At 39.7% G+C, this 22,159-nt stretch overlaps 1 long non-coding RNA gene across 3 annotated transcripts; it reads right to left on the bottom strand.

Moving 5' to 3' along the window:
- Positions 1-596: 596 nt before the first annotated feature.
- LOC125926715 (uncharacterized) lies at positions 597-21,733 on the bottom strand. Of its 3 annotated transcripts, none has more exons than XR_007459141.1 (7): positions 21,426-21,733; positions 17,716-17,859; positions 13,996-14,168; positions 3,502-3,620; positions 2,545-2,692; positions 2,074-2,176; positions 597-730 (listed from the first exon to the last, which is right to left on the bottom strand). It is a non-coding gene; the product is annotated as an uncharacterized LOC125926715 (long non-coding RNA). The 3 variants fall into 3 exon arrangements; XR_007459142.1 differs by having other exon boundaries at positions 3,502-3,615; XR_007459143.1 differs by lacking the exon at positions 2,545-2,692.
- Positions 21,734-22,159: the final 426 nt, after the last annotated feature.

The following is a 22,159-nucleotide window of genomic DNA, read 5'->3' as shown; positions in this document are numbered from 1 at the left end:
AAAATGTAACACGAAATGGAGATTTAAGTGGATTTACGTCACACGTATCAAAATCTTAACTGTTTCAGTAAGGAGAATGCTATTTTATGTTTATAACTAATCAAAATCCAAAACATAGCAAAAAAATAAAAATAAAAAAAGGAACAGAACAAGCCTTGGCTTCCAAAAGCCCATATCATATCATGTCTTGTTTTGGTAAACTCTGATATGAAAACCCTATCAAGACTAACGCAGAGGAGGCACTACTAACCTGCCCTCTTCTCCTCAGGTGAACACGACACACATAGCTCTCTGCGACTGTGGGAAGATGTTTTTATACTGTGGTGGGAGAGATTTCGTCTAGACTGGAGAAAACACTCTCTACATGAGGGTTATGTGTCATGGGAAAGCACATTACAACAGGGGCTATAGAACTTCCTGCTCTGGGAATTTTATAATAAGAGCCAGGCTGGTGTCATTTCACACAAGACCTGCCCGGAGGTAGGGGAATGGATAAAATGACCTTTCCTGCCTCCTCCAAGGGCTATGACTGGTCCTTAATGAAAACCTGGTACCAAGGAATAGTTCGGTATGGAACAATGCTTTTAAGGCCAAAGTTTAATTTCATAACAGCAATCGGATACTGTAGATAGCTGGATTGCACTCTTTGGAGATGGATAAAATGACATGGTCTTTGGAGCTCATCCCAAGGGGCACTTTAAGGAACATTCTCTGCGAACTGCATCCTGTGCTGGCAAAGGCATTACTAGATGATTTAATGGGTCTTTTCCATTTCCAGGTCTTATGATGTATTATTACCACCATTGAGCAGTTACAGTCTCCACATGGTAACAGACACCAACTAGGCAGTTCGGCCATCCAACTTCAAAATTTCGTCTTGTTTCATCGCGGCACAGTTGTTCAAGACGGTAGCTGCTAAGCTCCCTTCCCCTCTCCTTTGAATTTGAGTGTGTTCTACACTGTTGTCATGAAGATCTGTCTATAGAGTTACTTGATTTTAATCTGCATTCCAAGGAGGTTGCTGTGAACGTTTATTGGTATTGCAGCCTATTCTCTTGGAAGTTAAAAGTCCTTGGAGCCTTGAATCTCAAATCTATTTAACTAGCACAGAAGTAATAGATATGGTCTACTTGGGAGATACCAAATATGGATGGTTTTGAATTAGGGGTGTGTGTGTGTGTGTGTGTGTGTGTGTGTGTGTGTGTGTGTAGCTAATTCATACCAGTAATGCTCAATGGACCATCAAAATAAAAGCTTATGTTGTTGCCTTTTACTGGTTCTTACATGCTGTAGCTCTCAAAAGAGATAGGATTGCTACACTTACTATTGAAATAGGCCACTGGGCAGGCTCTGGGAGGGAAAGAGGTACAAGGAAGCTTTCTGGCCTCCTTTTTGTATGTGTTCATGTTGAATGCCGGCTACTCTGACTTCTTTTCTGCTGCTACTGAAACAGAATAAGGTGGCACACAATGGGCACAGCAGGGAGGGAGGGGCAATGGGCAGCTCCCTGCAACAGGTGCAAGCGGCATGGCCACCACTTTCCCACACGTATCAGTGGGTCTCAAGTGGCCTTGTGTGCTCTGAAAATGAAATAAATGGCTGTGTGGATCAAGTGTCTGCCAATTAGAAGTTGGAAGCAAAAGAGCAACAAGGAGGTGGATGCAGAGGGTGAGGAGGGGAGGAGTGCAGTGACGGGGGTTGTTTGTGTCCTTGCATCTTTGTTATTCCCATTTCCAAAGCCTGGATGTGAAATCCTATCTGTGTTATTTCGCTTCCAACAATCATGCTCCACTGAGGCCCTGAGATGGTATCTGGGTGATGAACACAGAGAAGTTCCATTGTTCCCCCCCACCCCTTTCATCTGCACTGAGGAAGTGCCGATAAGAGTCTTCAGGTGGAACTGGAAGGTTCCTAGGGAGGCAGACGCTGTACAAAACCTGGAGTGGGGCTCCCACCGGCAGTCTTTCCTTCTGTGCCAACACCTCCGCCCTCTACCTCATATATCATTCATAATTTAATGGACTGATAGTGCCTGTCATATCCTTAAACCTGACCTGAAATTGTGATACTCACTTGGAACAATTTGAGATCAGACAAGTAGAAGACATGTTTGTGGTTAAGGAATTATTTTCAGGGGCCTGTCAAAGTGTTTCCATATGAGGCTAATGCCATTTTCCTAAGGAACAAATGCAAGAGACACAATAAATATTATTTCGTTTCCTTTTGGTCCATTAAAAAAAAAAGAAGGAAAGAAGGCATTCACAGGGAGATTTTTCCAAGAGCAAGTAAAAAGTACTATCATCTAAGCAATTATTTGGGGGGAGGGGTATTTTGCTTTGATCATGTTTTTTAGATGAGGCTCGTGTGTGCACCTCTAAATTATCTATGTTTTAATTCATTGTTATTTTCTGCAGAATGTGGTGGGGGGTATATTCTCATAATTCCCTCTCCAAACTTGTTTGATCCCTACAATATATCTCTTGCTTCGATCACCTCTAACTACATTCTCATTACATATCAAGAGCTTTCATAACCCCATGGTACCTGCTACTTTGTATGTGGAGTTCTTTTTTTCCTTTTCTCTATTTGGTGGCTTCTTCTCATTTTCCATGACTGGGACCCCATGTCCCTTCCGGTGTCAAGCCTTCTCCAACCCCTCAGGCATAATGTAAGTATCCTCTTTGTTGGCCTGCTGCTTTGCAAGAGCAAATGCCATGCATTAATGCACGGTAATTATTTGTGAATATGGCTGTCTCCTCCCTGGGTGATGAGTCTGTCTGGAGCAGGGGACATTTCTCCTTCTTTAATTCCATCACTGTCTGATGTGGTGCTCCATAAATACTGATTGATGAGTCCAGGGATGAATGGGGCTTTCAGAGGTTAGGATGAGCCTGAAAAATGGGATTCTCAATCCTCTTTAATGATTTGCCACGGATGAGCATTAGAGCCCAGAGTTATGAAGGCAGTTCACCATATTAGGAATTCTTCAATTAGGAATTCTGTAAGAATTCCTTTCTTAGTAATAAGCATCTTATGTGATACGTAAGGTTGATGTCAGATTTATAATCGGACTTTTTTTGTATTTGGTTGCGTATAACTGATGATGGTGTTGATGATGATGGTGATATGATATAATAACAATATCAATAGCTGACATTTATTATTTAATGTGTGCTGGGCACTATGGCAAGCAGCTTTATACATATATCTTACTTCCTGCTAACAACACTATGAGTTACAAAATATTATCCTCACATTATTTGTGAGCAAATGGAGCCAGTTTAAGTGACTGGATCCCACAATTAGTGAATAGTATAGTCTAGATGTGATCCTAGGGAGCCTGCTTCCAGAACATTACACAGGTATATTAGCATAAAACAAGGACCATGAGAAACAATCAAGAATCCTGCAACTGTCTTGGGCAGTTGTAGGGATTCAGCCTGTGATTTCTTGCTCTACTAGAATTGGAAAGGCATTGAGGGTTTTCTATTTCCATATTACCTGTAAATGTCCTCCAATCCTCTAAGAGTTCAGAAAGATGTTGATTGCATATCCTGGACCAGTCTGGATCTCAAGACTGAGTGAATCCATTCAGCTGGGATTCTGGTTGTGTATCTAGACTTAGAAGAAATTTTTAGGATTAAGTGGCTTTCTGGAAAATGTTGGCCAAAAACCACATTCACCCCAAATTGCGGTATGAATGAAACACATGGGTTTTCTTTGTGTTTTCTGAAGAATTCCAGTGGTGGCTTCAAGCTTCTATTTCCCTGTATTTGTGTGGAGTCCACCAAAATAGCTTTGTACAAACAACAAAAAGCATGAAAAAGCATATGCACCTTGCCACTGCTTTGCCAATTGGAAAAACTCTTAGGATACATGTACAACAAAAAACAGTGGTTTTGGTATTGACCAGCATTTAAAATGCTAAAGACATTGCTTATTCCAGAGTTCTTCTGTCTTATACTTACTTATTTTTAGTTTTGCATTTGCTCATTAGCTAGTATTTCAAGCATTGCATTTTTTCCCTCAAATAGAAAATAATTAAATTATATTCTTTAAAGATATTTTAAATTGATGGTCAAATTTGCCACATTCTAATAAGGAGGGGAATAATGTTGGCTTTAAATTGGTGATACAGTATTTTTGTGGTTAACTATTAGAAAATTTCTAATGTATTTATTCACCTTGTATTTTTAAATTATTTCAAGTTTGTGAAAGGCTTAAGGAAATGTTGAACGTGAAGGTAAATCTCTTTTCTATAACCATCACCAGAACGCATTCTAAAATGGTAATCAATGGTCTGCATCTATATGTCAATTCTATTTTTCTGGGGCATATGAGCTATAACAAACATTTTACCTTTTTTTTCCCAATTACTAGCCTTTTTTCAGATGACACCGAAAATGAGACAAGATTTACTATGTTGCAGTACCATGTTTGATCTCAAATATTTCTCTCCTTTTAGTCATAGTAATCTACCTGGATTTAGACAGACTATTGATAAAAAGGAAAGATTTGAACATGACTAGTGGAGAGTAACGGCAGAATTATTAGAAAACATTTGTACGGAAAGGCATTCTCAGTCTTTTCACAAGTACATTGTAAAAAAGTATTGATAACAATTTTAAGGAATGAATCTAATCTTTATCTGATGTAGCTAAAGATCTATCCCTGACTAAACTCTGTCAGAGCCACTTGCTGACGTCAATCTACGCTGAATAACTTGGGCATTTTTACTTATTTAGACATTAAGAATACTTAAAAGATTTAAAAGCATGTATATTCTAAGAGTTCAATAAGTTACAGGGGTCTAACGTGACTCAGGAATGTTGGCATACTGAGTCCACTTAAAATGACCAATCCATATAAGTTAACATCAGAGACACTTTAGATAAGTAAACTTTTATTTTGTTTTTTGTAGAAAAGCAAATTGAGACTCAAAAGGTTAAATGATCTACAAAGCATAGTAGCAAGTAGTAGATATCATATCAAAATTTCCATGTCTCCAGAATTCAATTGTGACTCTAATATTTTAGAATCCAGGCTATGTAAGGATCATATCTATCTTTTTCTGTGTAATAGCTATATTAGGACCAACTTTCGAATAAGACTGATATAATTTTAACTGATGAAGGCTTCCATACCATTAATCCAAGAGTAAATAGATAGTAAATGCTACGATAATCAAGTTGGGGTTAATTAGCCCCCAAATATGGTTTGGACAAATCTGATACTGAATTATGGTAAGTAGAGTGGCTTACATAGGGGAAAAAAAACTTAGTGGAAGACATTGCCTATAGGAAATTACAGAGGGGTACCTGGGTGGCTCAGTAGGTTAAGCATCTGACTTCAGCTCAGGTCATGATCTCGTGGTTCATGGGTTCAAGCCCTGCACCGGGCTCTGTGTAGACAGCTTGGAGCCTACAGCCTGCTTCAGATTTGTGTCTCCCTCTGCCCCTCCCCTGCTCATGCTCTCTCTCTCTCTCTCTCAAAGATAAATAAACATTAAAAAATTCATTTAAAAAAAGGAAATTACAGAACACTACAAAATAAGTAGAGAAACACACTTGTTGCCACTAGAAAATACAAATCATACCTTTAGCCATAGCAGTGTCTAAGTATAGCGTGGCAGATTGTAAAAATGTTCTAATTCTCCATACCTCCCCATATCCACACAGTTTACAATGTGACTTTACAATTTCTTTCATCAAGAGAGGGTCTCCTTTTCCCCATCCCTCGAATCTGGACTCATCTTGCAACTTGTTTTCACCAGTTAGGATATGGCCAAATTGACAGTGTGCCATTCTGAACACAGGCTTCAATGGGCCTTCTCTGTGTCTCTTCTCTCTTAGGACCCTTTCCATCTGCCATGAGAATGAGTTTGTGCTATTCTCTCAAATGATGAGAGACTTTTGGCTGAGCGTCACTTGGCCACCAGATAATGCTTCATAAGACATGTTAAGTGAAACCATCCTAGACCAGCCATCTCCCATTTGGCCCACAAGCGGACTGCAGATGCATAAGCAATCCTGTTGAGAGCAGTCAAACCTGGCCCAGATCGGAACTTCCGAGCTGGTCTGTAGACCTTTAAGCAATAATAGATGCTTACTATTTTAAGTCACTGAGTTTTGGAGTGATTAGACAGTGCATGGTAATAGGTAACTGATATGAAGAGTTAAACATTAAAGGCAAGACAAAAGTCTGAGAAAGACTCAGAAATTCTACACACCACGTATAATATTCAACTTGACTCAGATATGGACAAGGCGATTCTTATTTTCAGTTGTTACTTGGTTTGCTCTATTGACTTGGGATAAACAGGTAATTATCCTTTTCTAAAATTCTTATAAAATATCAGTTAAAATGGGGCTTAGAAGTCACTTAGTCCAACTATTAACTTTATAGGAAAGAAATAAAGGCCGGTTGGGTTTAAAGGAGGAGTCTGCATTTGCTTCTCCTGTTACCGATAGAGCTGGAGCTTAACATTTTTGCTTCTTAACATTGGATGCCTTGATTCTGCTCTGAATGAGACATTCATAAAGAAGATAGATATCATGTAAATATTATATTTTATGGAGCTCACAGCTATAGTTCATGGCTGCTTTATCTTTCTGAAAAAGAATTTGATGTCTTCATGCTGATAATCACATTCACCTATTACTGATAGCCAAGTGTCTTCAGTCTTTGTGTGAGGACATCTACTGGACTACTCTGTGTGAGGACATTCCTCAAGTTGAGTGTAGGATCGCACAGTGGTTATTGGATAGATGTAGCTTAATAATTTTGGTAGAGAAGGAAAACCTCTTCTATTTAGATCAAGGCCTTATTCACCTCGCCCCCTACATGTTTTACCTTGCAACATCCTCTCTCAGTAAGCAATTTCTTGCAGCATTCAGTGACTGCACATGTGTCTTGAAGTCTCCACACCATGCCTGTGAAACATGGCTCTGAGCAGTTTCCTACTGGGAGTAAACTGTCATTTTTCACCACATTAAATTTTATGTTTCAAGCGAATGGAAAATGGATTTTATTATTTTCTCTCTCTCTTTCTCTCTCTCTCTCTCTCTCTTTTGCCACGAATGTTTTATGGCTGCAAAAACAGAATTTGTGGTTTCAACTGTTCAAGTTTGATGCAGAAAGCTATGGAACCTCTTATGTAACCTGATGGCCTGAATAATTAACAAAATATTTTGCTTTCCACCCTTTCTAAGCTTTAGCAGCAGCAAAAAAAATAGTGTATGCAACCTTTTGACCACAAAATAATAATAATGAGAAAGCCCCTTTTTACAAGGCCTGCTCCTACACCTACACTAAAGATGCTATAATTGGGGGAGGCTAGTGCTCATGCAGGTGTGCTTGTGCCCCAGCTCTAATCAGGGACTACCTTTTGCAAGGAAGGAAACAGAGTCTATGAGAAGAAAAGCCAGGGCTAAGAGAAAAGAAAAAAACAAATGTGATGGAGACCACTTAGTAGAGATCCAGAGCCATATGGCCTCTTATCCCTTCTGAATCCGGAATTCGTGTCCTGTTGATCCGAAAAAAATATGGAGTACAAAAAGTGTGTGGGTGTGTGTTTCTTTTGGCTTACCCAAAACATTATTTCTCAGTATCTACTGAGAACTGAATGTCCTCCTAGCTTATTCAACAAAGTGTCACCCAGATGTATTTTAAATACAGGTGAGCCTCACTTTATGAAATCTGGGCTCTAGAACATTATACTGGTAAATTGAATTCTTACAATGAATTCTGTAATTATGTACATATGTTCATGTGTATAATATATATAAGTTACAGTACATGTAAGTACAAACGTATGATTATATTTTTTTAACTTCAGAATTTTTTTAAACTCCGTTTGTTTAAAATTGGTTTTATTTTTATTTGTTTAAAGTTTATTTATTTATTTTGAGAAAGAGACAGAGGAGTGTGTGTTTGTGTGTGTATGTGTGTGTGTGTGTGTGTCTGTGCGAGCACACGGTTGCGCACAAGCGGGGGAGGGGCAGAGAGAGAGGGATACAGACAGAATCCCAAGTAGGCTCCATACCATCAGCGCAGAACCTGATGTGGGGGCTCAAACTCACGAACTATGAGATGACCTGAACTGAGACCAAGAGTCGGACACCCAACCAACTGCACCATCCAGGCACCCCTAAAACTGGTTTGAATGAGTAGTGCTTGTCAATCTGTATTTTTGATGTTTCTTTGCAGTAACTTTTCTTCATGAAGTTAAAGATCCACGTACACCAACATATATATGGACTCTAAAGGGTCCTGCTGTAATGTAAATATCGCTCTCCCATTTTACACTTTCCAAAAGGAAAGAAAAACACTTTTTTTTCATTTCAATTTGGATGATTTTCCCCTTGGTTACATTCATAAATGCCTTTATTAGCACTGTATACTCTTTAGGGGAAGAAAAGCTTATTTTACTTCTAACCAGAAAACACTACTCATTTGCCATTAATTTCCCCACCGTGTTACATAATGCTTCGGGTGTGTGCTAAGTGTAAAATCCATTTGCAAATGTGTTTGCCACATTTATCAGTAGAGTATGAAGTCTATGAGAGCAGGGACACTGTCCTATTCTGAGACTTCAGTCAGTGTTGCTACCATGCTACTGTGCTGAGATGCTGTAGAAATTCAAGACCTGCTGAATGACTGAATTAACCTACCAAGCTCTACTTCTAATAAATGTCATGCAGACACTAGTTCACTTTTCTGACTCAGAGACTGAGGGGCAATAGTGAAGCACTTGCCTTTAAACCTGTCAGATATTGGGGAATACTCAGTTTCAGTAGTAGTAATAACACCGAATTTTAATCCCAAAGATCTTATTACAAGTTATTCAAACTCTCAAAGTCTGTTTCCTGATGAAGTAGGTACTTCGTGGGGTGACAGTCTGTAAAGATGCTATAAGGGAAACAGCTATATAGGATTTGGAATACAACATATACAATGTTATTATAGGAATCATATAAAGCCACTAAATTTGACCTAAACACATTCCTAAAGAGCATTAACGGAAGAACATAAATGATACTACAATTGATAATCACTTCCAATGATTTTATTATCATCCAAGACTGTACAAAAGCGGCTCTTTGCAAAGTCTCTATAGGGTTTTAGTGGATGTGCTAAGGCTTTTGAGTCTGACAGACGTGGTGTGGAATAGCAGCTTCATTAATTCATGAGACACGTAAAACTGAACGAGTTAATACCCCATACTTCCATTTTCCCACCTACAAAGGGATGGGAGTACTCCTTTTTGGAATTCATGAACATACGGAGTGACAGTGTTCATTTTAAATTGTAGTTTTTAAATTGTGTGATTTTAAATTGTAGGCTCTGGAATCGGATCACCTGGGCTCATACTCTGGCTCTATTATTTACCAGTCAGGTAAACACGAGCAAGTTACCCAATTTGTCAGTGCCTCAGTTTACTTAGGGCAGTTTTGAGGGGACTGCGTTAATACAAAAATATTTAGCATTTCCTAAGACATAGTACAGACTAAATAAATTTGAGTCACTCGGTATTATTATTGCTATAATTATCACTGATTAAATGGAACTTTTTTACAATACTTTTACTAAGCCATTCAGAGGAGGCAATTCCATTTGGAGAAGATGAATACTGGTTATTTGTTTTTAAAGAGATGCTTTGTCATATTTAGAAAAGTATTCGAATGAGGGGAATGGCTTATTTTCATGGCAGTTTCCAGAGGAGAAGACTCTTTCAGTGCTGGGTCATGCTCTAGCAGACAGGGGAGCTCCAAGAAGGCGGTAGTACTATACAAGAAGACTCCATTTCTTCTTATTGGATTAGCCCCATGTCCATCAAATGTAAATTCTAGTGACTAGCCATCCATGCTGCTTAGTTAATAACAGTCCTTCCATTCAGCATGTATTGGGTTTGGAGGCTGATGGAGTTTCCTTTTCAAATCAACTCTTTTGGAAATCCTTCCTAATGGAACTTTGTTCATATGGCCAGAGAACAATGCAACCAAATAAGCCACCAGCTGGAGTGAAAGAGACGGCAAAGCTAAAAGGCATATCTCATTCTGGGGAAAATTAACCTCCCAATTTTGCTCAGTAATTGATTCCATCTGACTGAGGAGTTTCAGTCTCGATTGTGACTGTCATTTGGATAGCTGGGAAGCAAAAGCCTGTAATTACAGTCAAGCAACCCTGTTATCAGAACCCAGGGAGGGCTTTGTCTCTTCCTACCCTGGGTGATCACAGGTGAGGCTGGCCAGGGAGGGAGGAAGGAGAGAGGGGAAAGTAGGCTGGTGGATCTTTCTCCATGAGAAAGAGCCCCCCAAGGCAACCTCAGCCATGGAGAAAAGGTCAGGGGTCTTTGAGAGCTCTCAAGTTTTCATGATATGAACATGAAGAAGCGAGAGCTTCCTGCTTGCTGCAAATTCTTCTCTCTGGGGAGATGCTTTGCTTGGAGATAGCTAATAAAGCTCTAGGACTGTTATGATTAACAGGTAGTTGGAGAATCATAACAGTGCTGCCTATAATATGCCATTAGCAGCTGTGTAAATAACTATTATGTCCAGATAGGGTCTGTGAACTGACAATGTAAACGCTGAACTTGTACAGAACACATTAAATAAGAAAAATTAAAAACTGGATTTGTCTTTACCTTCCATATACATGTTAAGTGGATGTTGTTGAAACTTCTAAGCATTGACTATCATGATTAGACTAAGTGTGATATTTACTGCTTTTTGTCAGTATAGGTATAAGTGCTTATCTTATTAAAGACAGAGATGAGGCTAGGAAAAGCAGAATTAACTGAAAACTGTGTCTAATGGGATGAAGAGGTATGGCTTTGGTCATTTTGTACTAGATCCAGTATCCTTTTAGTAATGGAACTAGGGTCTTGGACTGATAGTTTCAATGTCAAGATTCAAGTACCAGAAAAAAACTGACACACTTTCTTATTTATTCACTTCTTCGGAGTATACTCCAAAGATGTTAGAAAGATTATTGGCACTATTTTTTATACACCTACAAGTAATTCTAGAGAAATTAAAATGATGGCTTTCATCAACTTCATACAACTATTATGCCATAAGAAAGAGGTGTCATTGAAGCTACATTTACTACTGTGAAGAGATGGGCTGCGTTGGCAGATGAAATCCTAGCGGCTAGATGATATATCATTTCCATTATTATTAATAATGCTTATACCTAATATTTGTATGCTATTATGGAGTTCACAGAACACATATGTCACTGGCATCATTTAAAGATATTGGATTGAAATTGAAGGATATGGTCAGGTTGATTCCATTAAAATTAACTTATTAATTACCTACCACATGACAAGTATGTCTTTGGTGATCCAAAATATTGACAAATAGCAAAACTTTGCAAGAATATATAAGATTATAGTTTGAGTGTACTCAGAACACTATGATGAAGATAAATGTTTATGGTCATGGAGAGAAGAGAACTTGAGTCCTATCTTGAGGCAATCCCAATTCTGGTCTTCTGAATGTAAATTATATAAGCAATTATCTTTCACTTTAAATACAGTTCCAAATATTTTTTTTTAACTTATGATCATTAGTGTACGATGAATAAACTTATGGGAAGGATATAGTGAAATATTTTAATTAATTTTTCCCAGGTAGAAACTTAAGAAAAAATAAGATACTTAGATTCCTTCATACCACCTCTTTAGGAAAATACAAAACTCATGTCAAGGTTTAAAAAAGTGAAATAATATTGGGGCACCTGAGTGGCTCTCAGTCAGTTAAACATCTGATTTCAACTCGAATCATGATCTCATGGTTTGTGAGTTTGAGCCCCGTGTTAGTCTCTGTGCTGAGAGCTCAGAGCCTGGAGCCTGCTTCAGATTCAGTGTGTGTGTGTCTCTCTCTCAAAAATAAATAAACATTAAAAAAAGTTTTTATAAATGAAATAATCAAATATAGGCCTTTACATTCTTTCTTAGAGAAACAAGAAAATTGTATTAATCTTAAATTTGGAAGAGTAAACACAATATACGTCTTGTATCAAAACTAAATGTAAAGGTAATGTGTGTGTTAGCTACTATGAACCAACACAAATACCTCTGGTACTAACCTGATTTCTTTTCAGGCTTAATATACTCATATGTTTGGGGGGTGGTAAGAAAGAGCAAGATAATGGCATTTACAACTTGCAGCATTGCTGTACATGTTAAATGAGAATACATACAGTTTGACCTAAAGACCTATGAAATCCAATCATTTCCTTATTTCTTTTTTAGCCACATTGCTACATGTTACAAAAATAGACTATATATTTAACCAATCCAGGACTGCTATTAGGTTGAAACCAACTTTTGCTATTACAAACCATGTTGAATATATTAACCTTCCCCCCTTTCCAGTACTTCCTCATGAGTGCTGTTTTATCTTCTGAAGATAAATGCTGTTGGCCATTGAAGAGGGCCCAGGTAAACAGCCTATATGGCTATTTTCCATTTTACTAAAGGGACTTGGAAGGGAAAGTAAGGCAGAAAGCCCGCAGACTGGACACTAGGGCAATCTAATTACTGAGGTCAGGCAGCACACTGTTGGGACCCCTGGAAGGCTGAGTGGCTGCAGTATGGAAAAATCCCAATTAGATGATTAATTTAGGTTCTGGGTGTGCTTTTTGCCTATGGCCATGGAGTCAGGAAAAGAAACAATTACCTCTCAAATTGCCATGCTGGACCGATTAATTTTTAATTGAGTCTTGTTAAAGGCATGGAAAATTGTGACATATATAACCTGCAGAAATAGTCCTGAGCCAGTGGGAGCCACTCTTCTCCCCGCAGGAATCCACAGATTTAACCAGAAAGGAAAGTGATTCAGATAGAGCCTGGAGGCAGGGGTTGGCAGTGATGTGGAGAGGCTTTGGCTACCTTGGAGAGAAATCTGCTCTTCAAAGTAGTGTCAAAGGGACAACCGGTTTTCCTGTTTTCCTCTACCTCCAGGTCACCCCATTGGGCCTTGCCATGCATTGAACCCTTTTTCCTATTACTCGTTGTCTAAAATGATGACAATTCCTTAAATCTCATCATTGTGGGGGATATTTAGATTAGACCAGACCCTGATCCTTCATTTTTCTTTAGCTCTGCATTGTATGAGGAGAAAGAGAGAGAGTGTCTTATCCTCAACGAATACTCAAGTTGGAAATTTTGGTCTAGGTTGAGAAACAAATTGGAGTATTGGAGGAATAGAGTGGGAGCATGAGGTGACTTTAAGGGAATACAGATTTATACCAGGACGAAGAACCTTCACGTGGCATCCTGGAGTATGTGACTTTTGAGGCATTGTGGAGGTCGAACTGTTAGTTAACAGGATCTCATCTTCAATCAGCATCAATATGCTAAAGATATTTCACTGTACCTTTTATAGATGTCAAGCATTCCCGATTCCTTGGGAATCTCAGGAGCTATTCACAGTGTCTGTGAACAGACTCAATAACAAGCCCAAATAAGCTCGAATTATTTACATTGATCTACCGTATACAATTTCATCTAAACCAGTTAGGATTATTTCCTTATTAGGCAATTCCCTCTTAAATCTGATTGGTCTCTTTAACTTGGTATCAAGGAGATAACTAGTAAGTGACAAGAGGTATTCTTTTTCTTACTTATATTTCACCCTTCTGAGCCAGAATCGAGCCAATCGTCCAGCAGAAGTTACAGAAGCATTTGAAACAGCCAGAGTTTCAAAGATTAGCCCGTACAGAATGACTGAAATGTTAACAGTGATACAGCACTGGTTGTGGTAAATTCGATTACTGTTTGACCGTACTCCCTTCTCTCACTTCCATGGGGGTAATGCACTTTCAAGGAAATTAATTGGAGACGTGGCCATGCGACTTTTCAGCTTCATGATAGGGAGACAGTGTACCTCCCCATCCTTCCATCAGAGCTCAGTCATTGTCCTGTACGCATTAATAGAAATCCATGCTACGTAAGGATTAATAGAAATGACAGGGTTCACTTACATGGTTGGGGTTTGTTCTCTTGTCCCTCATGTTGTTGCCATGAGATGATCATGCCCTGGCTAGACACCTGGTCCACGTAGACACAGGGAGAGGATCTAGAGTTAAGCTTCATCTTGGGCTGTTGAGTTGAGCTTAGCCTTGAGCCCAGCCGGGATATTCAACTCCCAGCCTACCTGCAGATGCATTATCAAGTATAAATATTTACCAACATACACCATTAAGCTTTTGTGGTAGTTTGCAGGAATAGACAACCGATACACTAATGAAAATAGTGTGGGTTGTATGACCGTTGCACAACCCACGTTAGCATTCATCGCGGGTTTTATTGGCAACTAATACAAGTTTTAGTCATCTAAAGAGAATATCTGCATTTGTGTTTTCTTTGAGATGGTCTGCTTGAAGCCAGGGCTTGCCTTGTGTCCTTGGACAAGTCACTTGGGCCTTTTTATGTCTGTTTCTCCATTGGAGGAAAAAAGATATTACTTGCCACCTACCTTTCCCCAGGGGTCATAAATTAACAGTTGAAAAACTCTTTGAGATCTCCCATGAAAGGTGCAATTTGAGCAGAAGCATGCCTATTATTTATTTTTATTATCCATTTTAAAATTGAATACTTAGAGCAAATAGATTTTCCAGCCACCAAAAAGGAAGTCTCTTCTATGCCACAACATATTATGTATTGGGCACTCTCCAACTATAGACTATATTTCCCATTTATAGCACTAATTTAGATGTTTATGGGTCTGTAAATGTATTCCATTTCTCCTGGGGCTTCTGAATACCTATAAGAGTCTAATATTTTGGAACACTAAATGATTCTTTGGGCAAAGTATAAAATAGGGGAACAAGAAAGGCAGGGAAAGGATTACATAAAAAGGGAGACACTTTTTACAAAATAAAATAATTTTAAACTCCCAGAATTACTCTGCAGTGTAGTCCAATTTGTGATTACTGTCTCTCCCTCATGTTACAAATTATCACTTTTATATTGAGCTTCTACTGAGTGTTCAACACAAAACTATTTGCAGAAGAGAATATAACTGTGTTAATAGCGCACATCTGTACCAGCCTTCACTCTGGGCCAGGCACTATGCTGGGTGCCTTTCAATAAGTATCCCACGTATTACTCCCCACAACGTAAGGAAAGATGCACTGTTATAACCCTCACTGTAGACAGTACAAGTGGTACAAGTGAATCACATGCCCAAGATCACACAGAGTTGGAATCATGGACTGAATCCAGGCTCTTCTTTTATGAAGTGAGTCCAAGCTCTTCACCATCATGTGGTTCTTATTCACAACTTTTAGGGGTAATGAGACCAATGTAAAAAGAGCTTAAGATATTTTAGCATCCATAATGAAAATCTCTGTGATGCCCTCAATGTGACTGCAGGGAAAGAGCTGGTATGTAAGGATATGGAAACCAAAGCCTGGTGTGACATTTCCAGTTTGTCTGCAGCTCGTGTTTATTTTTGCAATCCCTGTTCCAAAACTGATGTAGATAATCAAGTTTTCAGTCAAAACACTAATTAAAATAGCCCTTTCCTGATGGGCTATATAGAACTTCCTATGCAATAGAATGGTTACTTAACTATTGTTCTCACTCATAAAGACTTGACTTTTGTCATTTCAAAGATAGCATTATGAAGACTAGTAGGATGAACAAACATACATGAACGCAAAGTTTGGAATCAGAGGAGAAACCACGGATGAGGGACTCTTTCCAACTTGGGATTCCTGTATGGGGCCCTGGTCTATGTCAAGCTGTAGAAGCCAGTCTCTTTTTAGGAACCGGAAAATTCAAATGGCATTTCCAAAAACACCTCCATGTTGCTGAAACCCCCACGTGGAGGAGTAATGTTTTCGTCACTCTCATCTACCTTATAAAATTTTAGACTTGCCAGAGACAAGAGGTTGCTTCTAGTCACTGAGGTTCCAACACAGTCATGAATAATTCTGAACTTGGCTCCCTTAACAATATGCCCTGGGGGCTCATGCCATTGTTAACTACTCTTCTAGTTTTCAGGGACTGGGTTGAAGCCAAGAGGCTCCGGCTTCCTAGTGGGGTGTGAAATTCCAGCTTTGTCAGTAGTTAGATTGGTATGTACCACGTCACCTTGAAAAAGGGAAAATCATTTTGAGGAGACATTTTAAACTCTCCAGTCAATCAGCCATGTATTAGTTACCGTCACTACACAATGATATGGAAAGAAATAGGGGCCTCTACCCCTCCCTCAGGTTGATCTTAACATTCAAGGCAGTCGAAGCAGGATAAGCTGTGCCCGGACTTGGGTTTGCAGAGCAGTCTGAGAGGGGGATGGGAGCTGGGACTGACTCTGTTCTTGATCTTAATCCTGTTTCGGCCACTCTCTGGCTATATGATTTTGGGCAAGTTATTCAACTTCTCAGAGTTTCAGTTTCCTCAGCTATATAACCTGAGAATAATACCTAAGTCTGCTTTTTGTGGTGGATATAATAAAGTCATTGACCACACAGGAAGTAGACAATGTATACTACCTACCTACCTATCTACCTACCTACCTACCTACCTACCTACCTACCTACCTAGTCATCCATCCATCTGCATGCTGTGCTCATCAACCTTTTATCAAAAGAAGTGCTTGAAGAGGGTTGTAGTTAAACTGGGAGAGAGAAATATACTACTTGGTGAAGTTGCTCAACCCATCACAGAGCACCTCCATGTTTATCAATTCTTCCAAACATTAAGGAAAACATGATTTTAACATAACTCTGTATAAGGCAGAATATCTTTTGAGAGTCTAGAGGGGTGTGTGTGTGTGTGTGTGTGTGTGTGTGTGTGTGTGTTTAATGGCTTTGATTCTCTCAACTCCTTTTGCTAGCTGAATCTTAACTGGAGAAAGAAAATTTTAAATCATTCAATGACCCATTCAGTGCAAGAATTCTCCCTGTATTGCCCCTGGCAGGTTGTGATCCAGCCTTCACTGAACCCAATGGGGAATTTAATATCTATCATGCATGAGAACCTTATGGCCAGCTTTAAGCATTATAAATTCTTCCCTGTGCTAAGCCCACATCTCCTAGAGTCTCTGCCTTTTAGCTGTCTCCATTTTGTGCTCTATGGCCACAAAGAACCAGTTACTTCCCTAAAGAAAATCCAACATCTTGTAACTAAGGGCTAATGTGGCTCTTAAGAAAGAGGACTTATTTATGTTTCTGTAGAAAATAATAATGGTACTTATCCAGATTTCTTTACCAGACACCTTAGTAAATTGTGCCGTCCAAGGGCAGACAGCTAAATCTTTTGGTGGGTGCCAGGTTGCGCTGGTGCCACATTGAAAACCACATGCTTCACTAAAGGGGTGATCTAATGAGTTTATTTCTCTGCCCCGGTTCCAGCGACAGGGCTATTTGAGTGACTTCATTGCAATCAGTATTGCTGACTAATGCCTGTATCAACACCTACCGCCGCCACCGCGGGCACTTCAGTGATTTTACGTTTAGTTTGATTTCTCCAGACAGAACTTTTCCACATCATTGGAACTAATTGAGGTAATGGAGAAATTATTCTGGTGCCAGAACACTCTTACTTTCTTTCGCCCACTTCCCCCCTTGGTATTGAAAGACAACAATGTGCACAGTCTCTCAGTGTTTCTTTACAGCAAGAGGGGGAAGCTTGATCATGTCACCGTTACGCCGAGCCCACGCTTGGACAATTAAGGCTGGAAAACATATTCTAACCTCCATCTTTCTCTGCTTCCCAAGGCTGTGGCTGCACGGTCCAGCACTGTCTTCGTGCCATGCTCCTGAGCTGCTTCTCAGTGAGGATTTAGGAATCCTTGCTGTTGTTCTCCAGACTGACCACAAGACATCTTCTAATAGTCACTAAAACAATTAGCAGACAGAAACAAACATTTATGAGAATGTATTCCACCTTAATTACATGCATTGTCTGCCAGTGTTTATAGCGTCTCAGAGGGAGTTTGGAGGGAAGACGGAGCTGGCTGAATATGGTTTTGATTACAGGGATTTGTATCGAAGGTGGAATGGTGCCTTTTACTGACTCCCCCCCGCCCCTCCCCACGCGGCTTTGCATCCCTCACTCAAGAAGGTTGAATGAATCATTCCCTAGACAGCATGGCATACTGCAGGGTCCCTGGTATTGCCTTGTGTCAATAGTTAGGGGCTTAGTAAGCATTGGAGGTTGAATTTTGGTAGACTACAGCGAGCTTCTCCACTGCCTGGTTTGGATTTAAGGGGCCATGCCACAGTGTGAGAGGGTAGGATAGCCTCTCAACAGATCAGAGGCCTCTGCTTGGCACAAGAAATGTTGGTTCATCAGCAGGGAGGAAGCGCAATTAAAGATGAGTGGGAACACTTACAAGTCTATTTGAGGTTGGAGGGAAGAATCTAATACATTCTCAATAATAATTACTTTAATAATAATAGTTAGTTTGCATATTATACCATGTTCCTTTTCTGCGTTTTCCTTCTCTCTCCGGTTGCTAATCTTGCAACCTCTCCCTTATTGATCTGTTCACCCAGACTGGGTAGCAGAAATGATGAGATTTGAGCAACCGGTTGCAAATTTATCTGTGTTACTACCAGTTAGCAACTCTGGTCAGCATTTGGTTAGAAGTGGCTATTTGAGCTCAGAGCTGAAATGGGTGTTTTACATTACTTGCGGATTTTATTTCTCCACATCACCTCTGACCCCTTTTGCAAAGTTAATTGAGGGTTGGCCTTTTTCAAATTGACTGCAGGAAATTGACCTTTGTGTTCACGCTATGTTAGGAAAGGCCTGGATGAAGAGCAAATCAAGAGGGAAAATGGGAATGATCTGGCCCTTACAGTCATGCTCCGGCACTCTGTGAAATAATCACAAATTCCTTGGTGCAATCACGTAGGCCGTGGTACCTACAAGATTGTTTCCCTGCAGAATCAAACCATAAATCAGAAATTCCCATTTTAATTTACAGCATACTCTGATGGCTCAAAAATTTAACAGTCTAAAAGTCTCTTTTAAATTAATGTCTACTATGTTTATTCTTCTTTAGCTGAAGCCTGTTTGCTCATATTTTTTTAAATTTTATTTTTATTTTTTAAAATTTACATCCAAATTAGTTAGCATATAGTGCAACAATGATTTCAGGAGTAGATTCCTTAATGCCCCTTACTCATGTAGCCCATCCCCCTCCCACAACCCCTCCAGGAACCCACAGTTTGTTCTCCGTATTTATGAGTCTCTTCTGTTTTGTCCTCCTCCCTGTTTTTATATTATTTTTGTTTCCCTTCCCTTATGGTCATCTGTTCTGTGTCTTAAAGTCCTTATATGAGTGAAGTCATGATATTTGTCTTTCTCTGACTAATTTCACTTAGCATAATACCCTCCAGTTCCATCCACGTAGCTGTAAATGGCAAGATTTCATTCTTTTTGATTGCCGAGTAGTACTCCATTGTATATATATATACACATCTTCTTTATCATATATATACCACATCTTCTTTATCCATTCATCCCTCGATGGACATTTGGGCTCTTTCCATACTTTGGCTATTGTTGATAGTGGTGCTATAAACATTGGGATGCATATGTCCCTTTGAAACAGCACACCTGTATCCCTTGGACAAATACCTAGTAGTGCAATTGCTGGGTCATAGGGTAGTTCTATTTTTAATTTTTTGAGGAACCTCCATACTGTTCTCCAGAGTGGCTGCACCAGCTTGCATTGCCATTCTCATGTTTAATCACTGGTAGAGATAGCTGCTTGAGGCCACTTACAAAGAAACCTAACTCTAGGGACTATCTGTCAGGCAAGTGTATCTGTTCCTTGGGGAAGAAGGAAGGGCGATGAGGAAAAAAAAAATGCGTGCATTTTGACCTTAACAATCCTGGGTTCACAATGTGACTCTGCCACTCATTCTCTGACTTATTTTAAGAAAAGGATGTAAACTCCTGAATCTTAATGCTTCATCTGTAAAATGATGAAATTTGCAAGAAATAAGAGTATGTGAGGATTAAATGAGTATTTTCAGAACTCAGCACCTAGATGCTTAGTACCTGCACTCATTTTTTTCCATGTTGTGTGCCTCTTCTGTGCACTGGGGATCAAGTAACAAAGGGAATAGACAATGGCCTACCCTCATGAAGATTATGCTCTTTGAGGGATGATTATTTCCTTACACTTCTGGGGACAATGAAGAATCCTGGTTAAATCAGCAATGTGTGAAATCCAATAGGAAATGGATTGTTATTTTTATAAGTAAACTTTTTTTTTTTTTTTAATTTTTTCAACGTTTTTTATTTATTTTTGGGACAGAGAGAGACAGAGCATGAATGGGGGAGGGGCAGAGAGAGAGGGAGACACAGAATCAGAAACAGGCTCCAGGCTCCGAGCCATCAGCCCAGAGCCTGACGCGGGGCTTGAACTCACGGACCGCGAGATCGTGACCTGGCTGAAGTCGGACGCTTAACCGACTGCGCCACCCAGGCGCCCCTGGATTGTTATTTTTAACTAGAAAACCAGCATGTTAGGGGCACCTGGGTAGCTCAGTCAGTTAAGTGTCCAACTTCAGCTCGGGTCATGATCTTACAGATCATGGGTTTGAGCCCCACATTGGGCTCTGAGCTGTCAGCTCAGAGCCTGGAGCCTGCTTCAGATTCTGTGTCTCCCTTTCTCTCTGACCCTCCCCTGCTCATGCTCTGTCTCTCTGTCTCTCAAAAAATAAATAAACGTTAAAAAGTTTAAAAAAAAAAAAGCCAGCATGTTAAATGGCCTCCTAAATCTCACAGCTGGATTAAATAATTCTGGGTCAGATTCTAGATTTCATGGTCTGGTGGTAAGGTCAGGCTGAGCTTGCAGTCAGGGTGTCTGATTCGTTGCTTGATCCCAGACAAGTACTCTATATCTATCTGCCTTGATTTGTGTTTGTTTTATTTGTTTTACATGTAAAATTGGTATAACGATCCTTTTTTTAACCTCATAATAATACAAATGTAAAACCAGATAAAATCTGTGAAGGTGGCATACATAAAATATATTTGTAAGTTCATTCTGATTTTATTAGCCAACCAAGGTGTAGAGGCTCTCCATTCCAGCAACTTAATTATATGGACAAATTATTCAAAGCAAAACAAAACAAACAAAACACACAAGGCAGTCCTGGAGGAGTCTACAGATTTAAATACAGTGACCCAAAATAGATCCTGGACAGAGATAGCATGAGTGGTTTCACATTAAAAGCACCTGTGGAGGGGAGGCAGGGGAAGAGAATTAGGCATAAAGCCTCAGAGAGATCACTAACTCCATAATGGACACAGGGGATGCCTCAGAGACACAAGGGAAGCCTAGACCTGGGTTCAAATCTCAGCTCTTTCACTTTCTGTTGTATCAGTGATGTGTAACAAAATGCCCCAACCTAAGTGTCTTAAAGCAACAACCATTACATACGGGTCAGCTGGGCAGTTCTGCTGATTTGGGCCAGTTCACCCGATCTTGGCTGGGTTTACTCAGGAGTCTTGTTGTCAGCTTACAGGTTAGCCAGGGTCATGCTTGTCTAGGATGGCCTTGTTCCCATGTCTGATGTTTAACAGCTGGTTGTCTGTTGGCTGGGGTGATGGATGTGGCTGGTACACTGTTTCTCATCATCTAGCATTCTAGTCTGGCCTTATTGGCAAGATAGAGGTAGAGAGAGTAGAGGTGTCCAATGGATCTCAAAGCCCAAGCTCTGAACTGGGACCACATCACATCTTCCGTCTTCTCTCAGCTGAAAAAGTCAGAAGGCTGGCTGAAATTCAAGAGGCAGGGGAACAGACTCAACTTCTTAGTGAGAGGAGCTTAAAAGCCACATTGCAAAGGCTGTGGGTATAGGGAAGTGTAGAGAATTGGGTTTTGTAATCTATCACACTAGTCTGTACGCTTAGACTGGTTCCTTCCTTTTTCTGAGGATAGCAAGTACCTCACAGGACTGCCGTGAGGATTAGAAACACATGTAAAACCCTAGATATTATGTAAAATCTACGGGTAGATACCACAAATGGTAGCCATGATTATTTTCCTCTTTTAGTTATACAAAAGTATAATTTTTGTATCATCTTTTTTGGTAATATACATTTTTGGTAATATACATCATCACAGAACAATTTAAAACATATATGAAATAATATTTATATGGTTTATAATAT

The sequence above is a fragment of the Panthera uncia genome, chromosome E1 (assembly GCF_023721935.1).
Source record: "Panthera uncia isolate 11264 chromosome E1, Puncia_PCG_1.0, whole genome shotgun sequence".
Lineage (NCBI taxonomy): Eukaryota > Metazoa > Chordata > Mammalia > Carnivora > Felidae > Panthera > Panthera uncia.
This window is presented reverse-complemented; position numbering and strand designations above follow the sequence as displayed.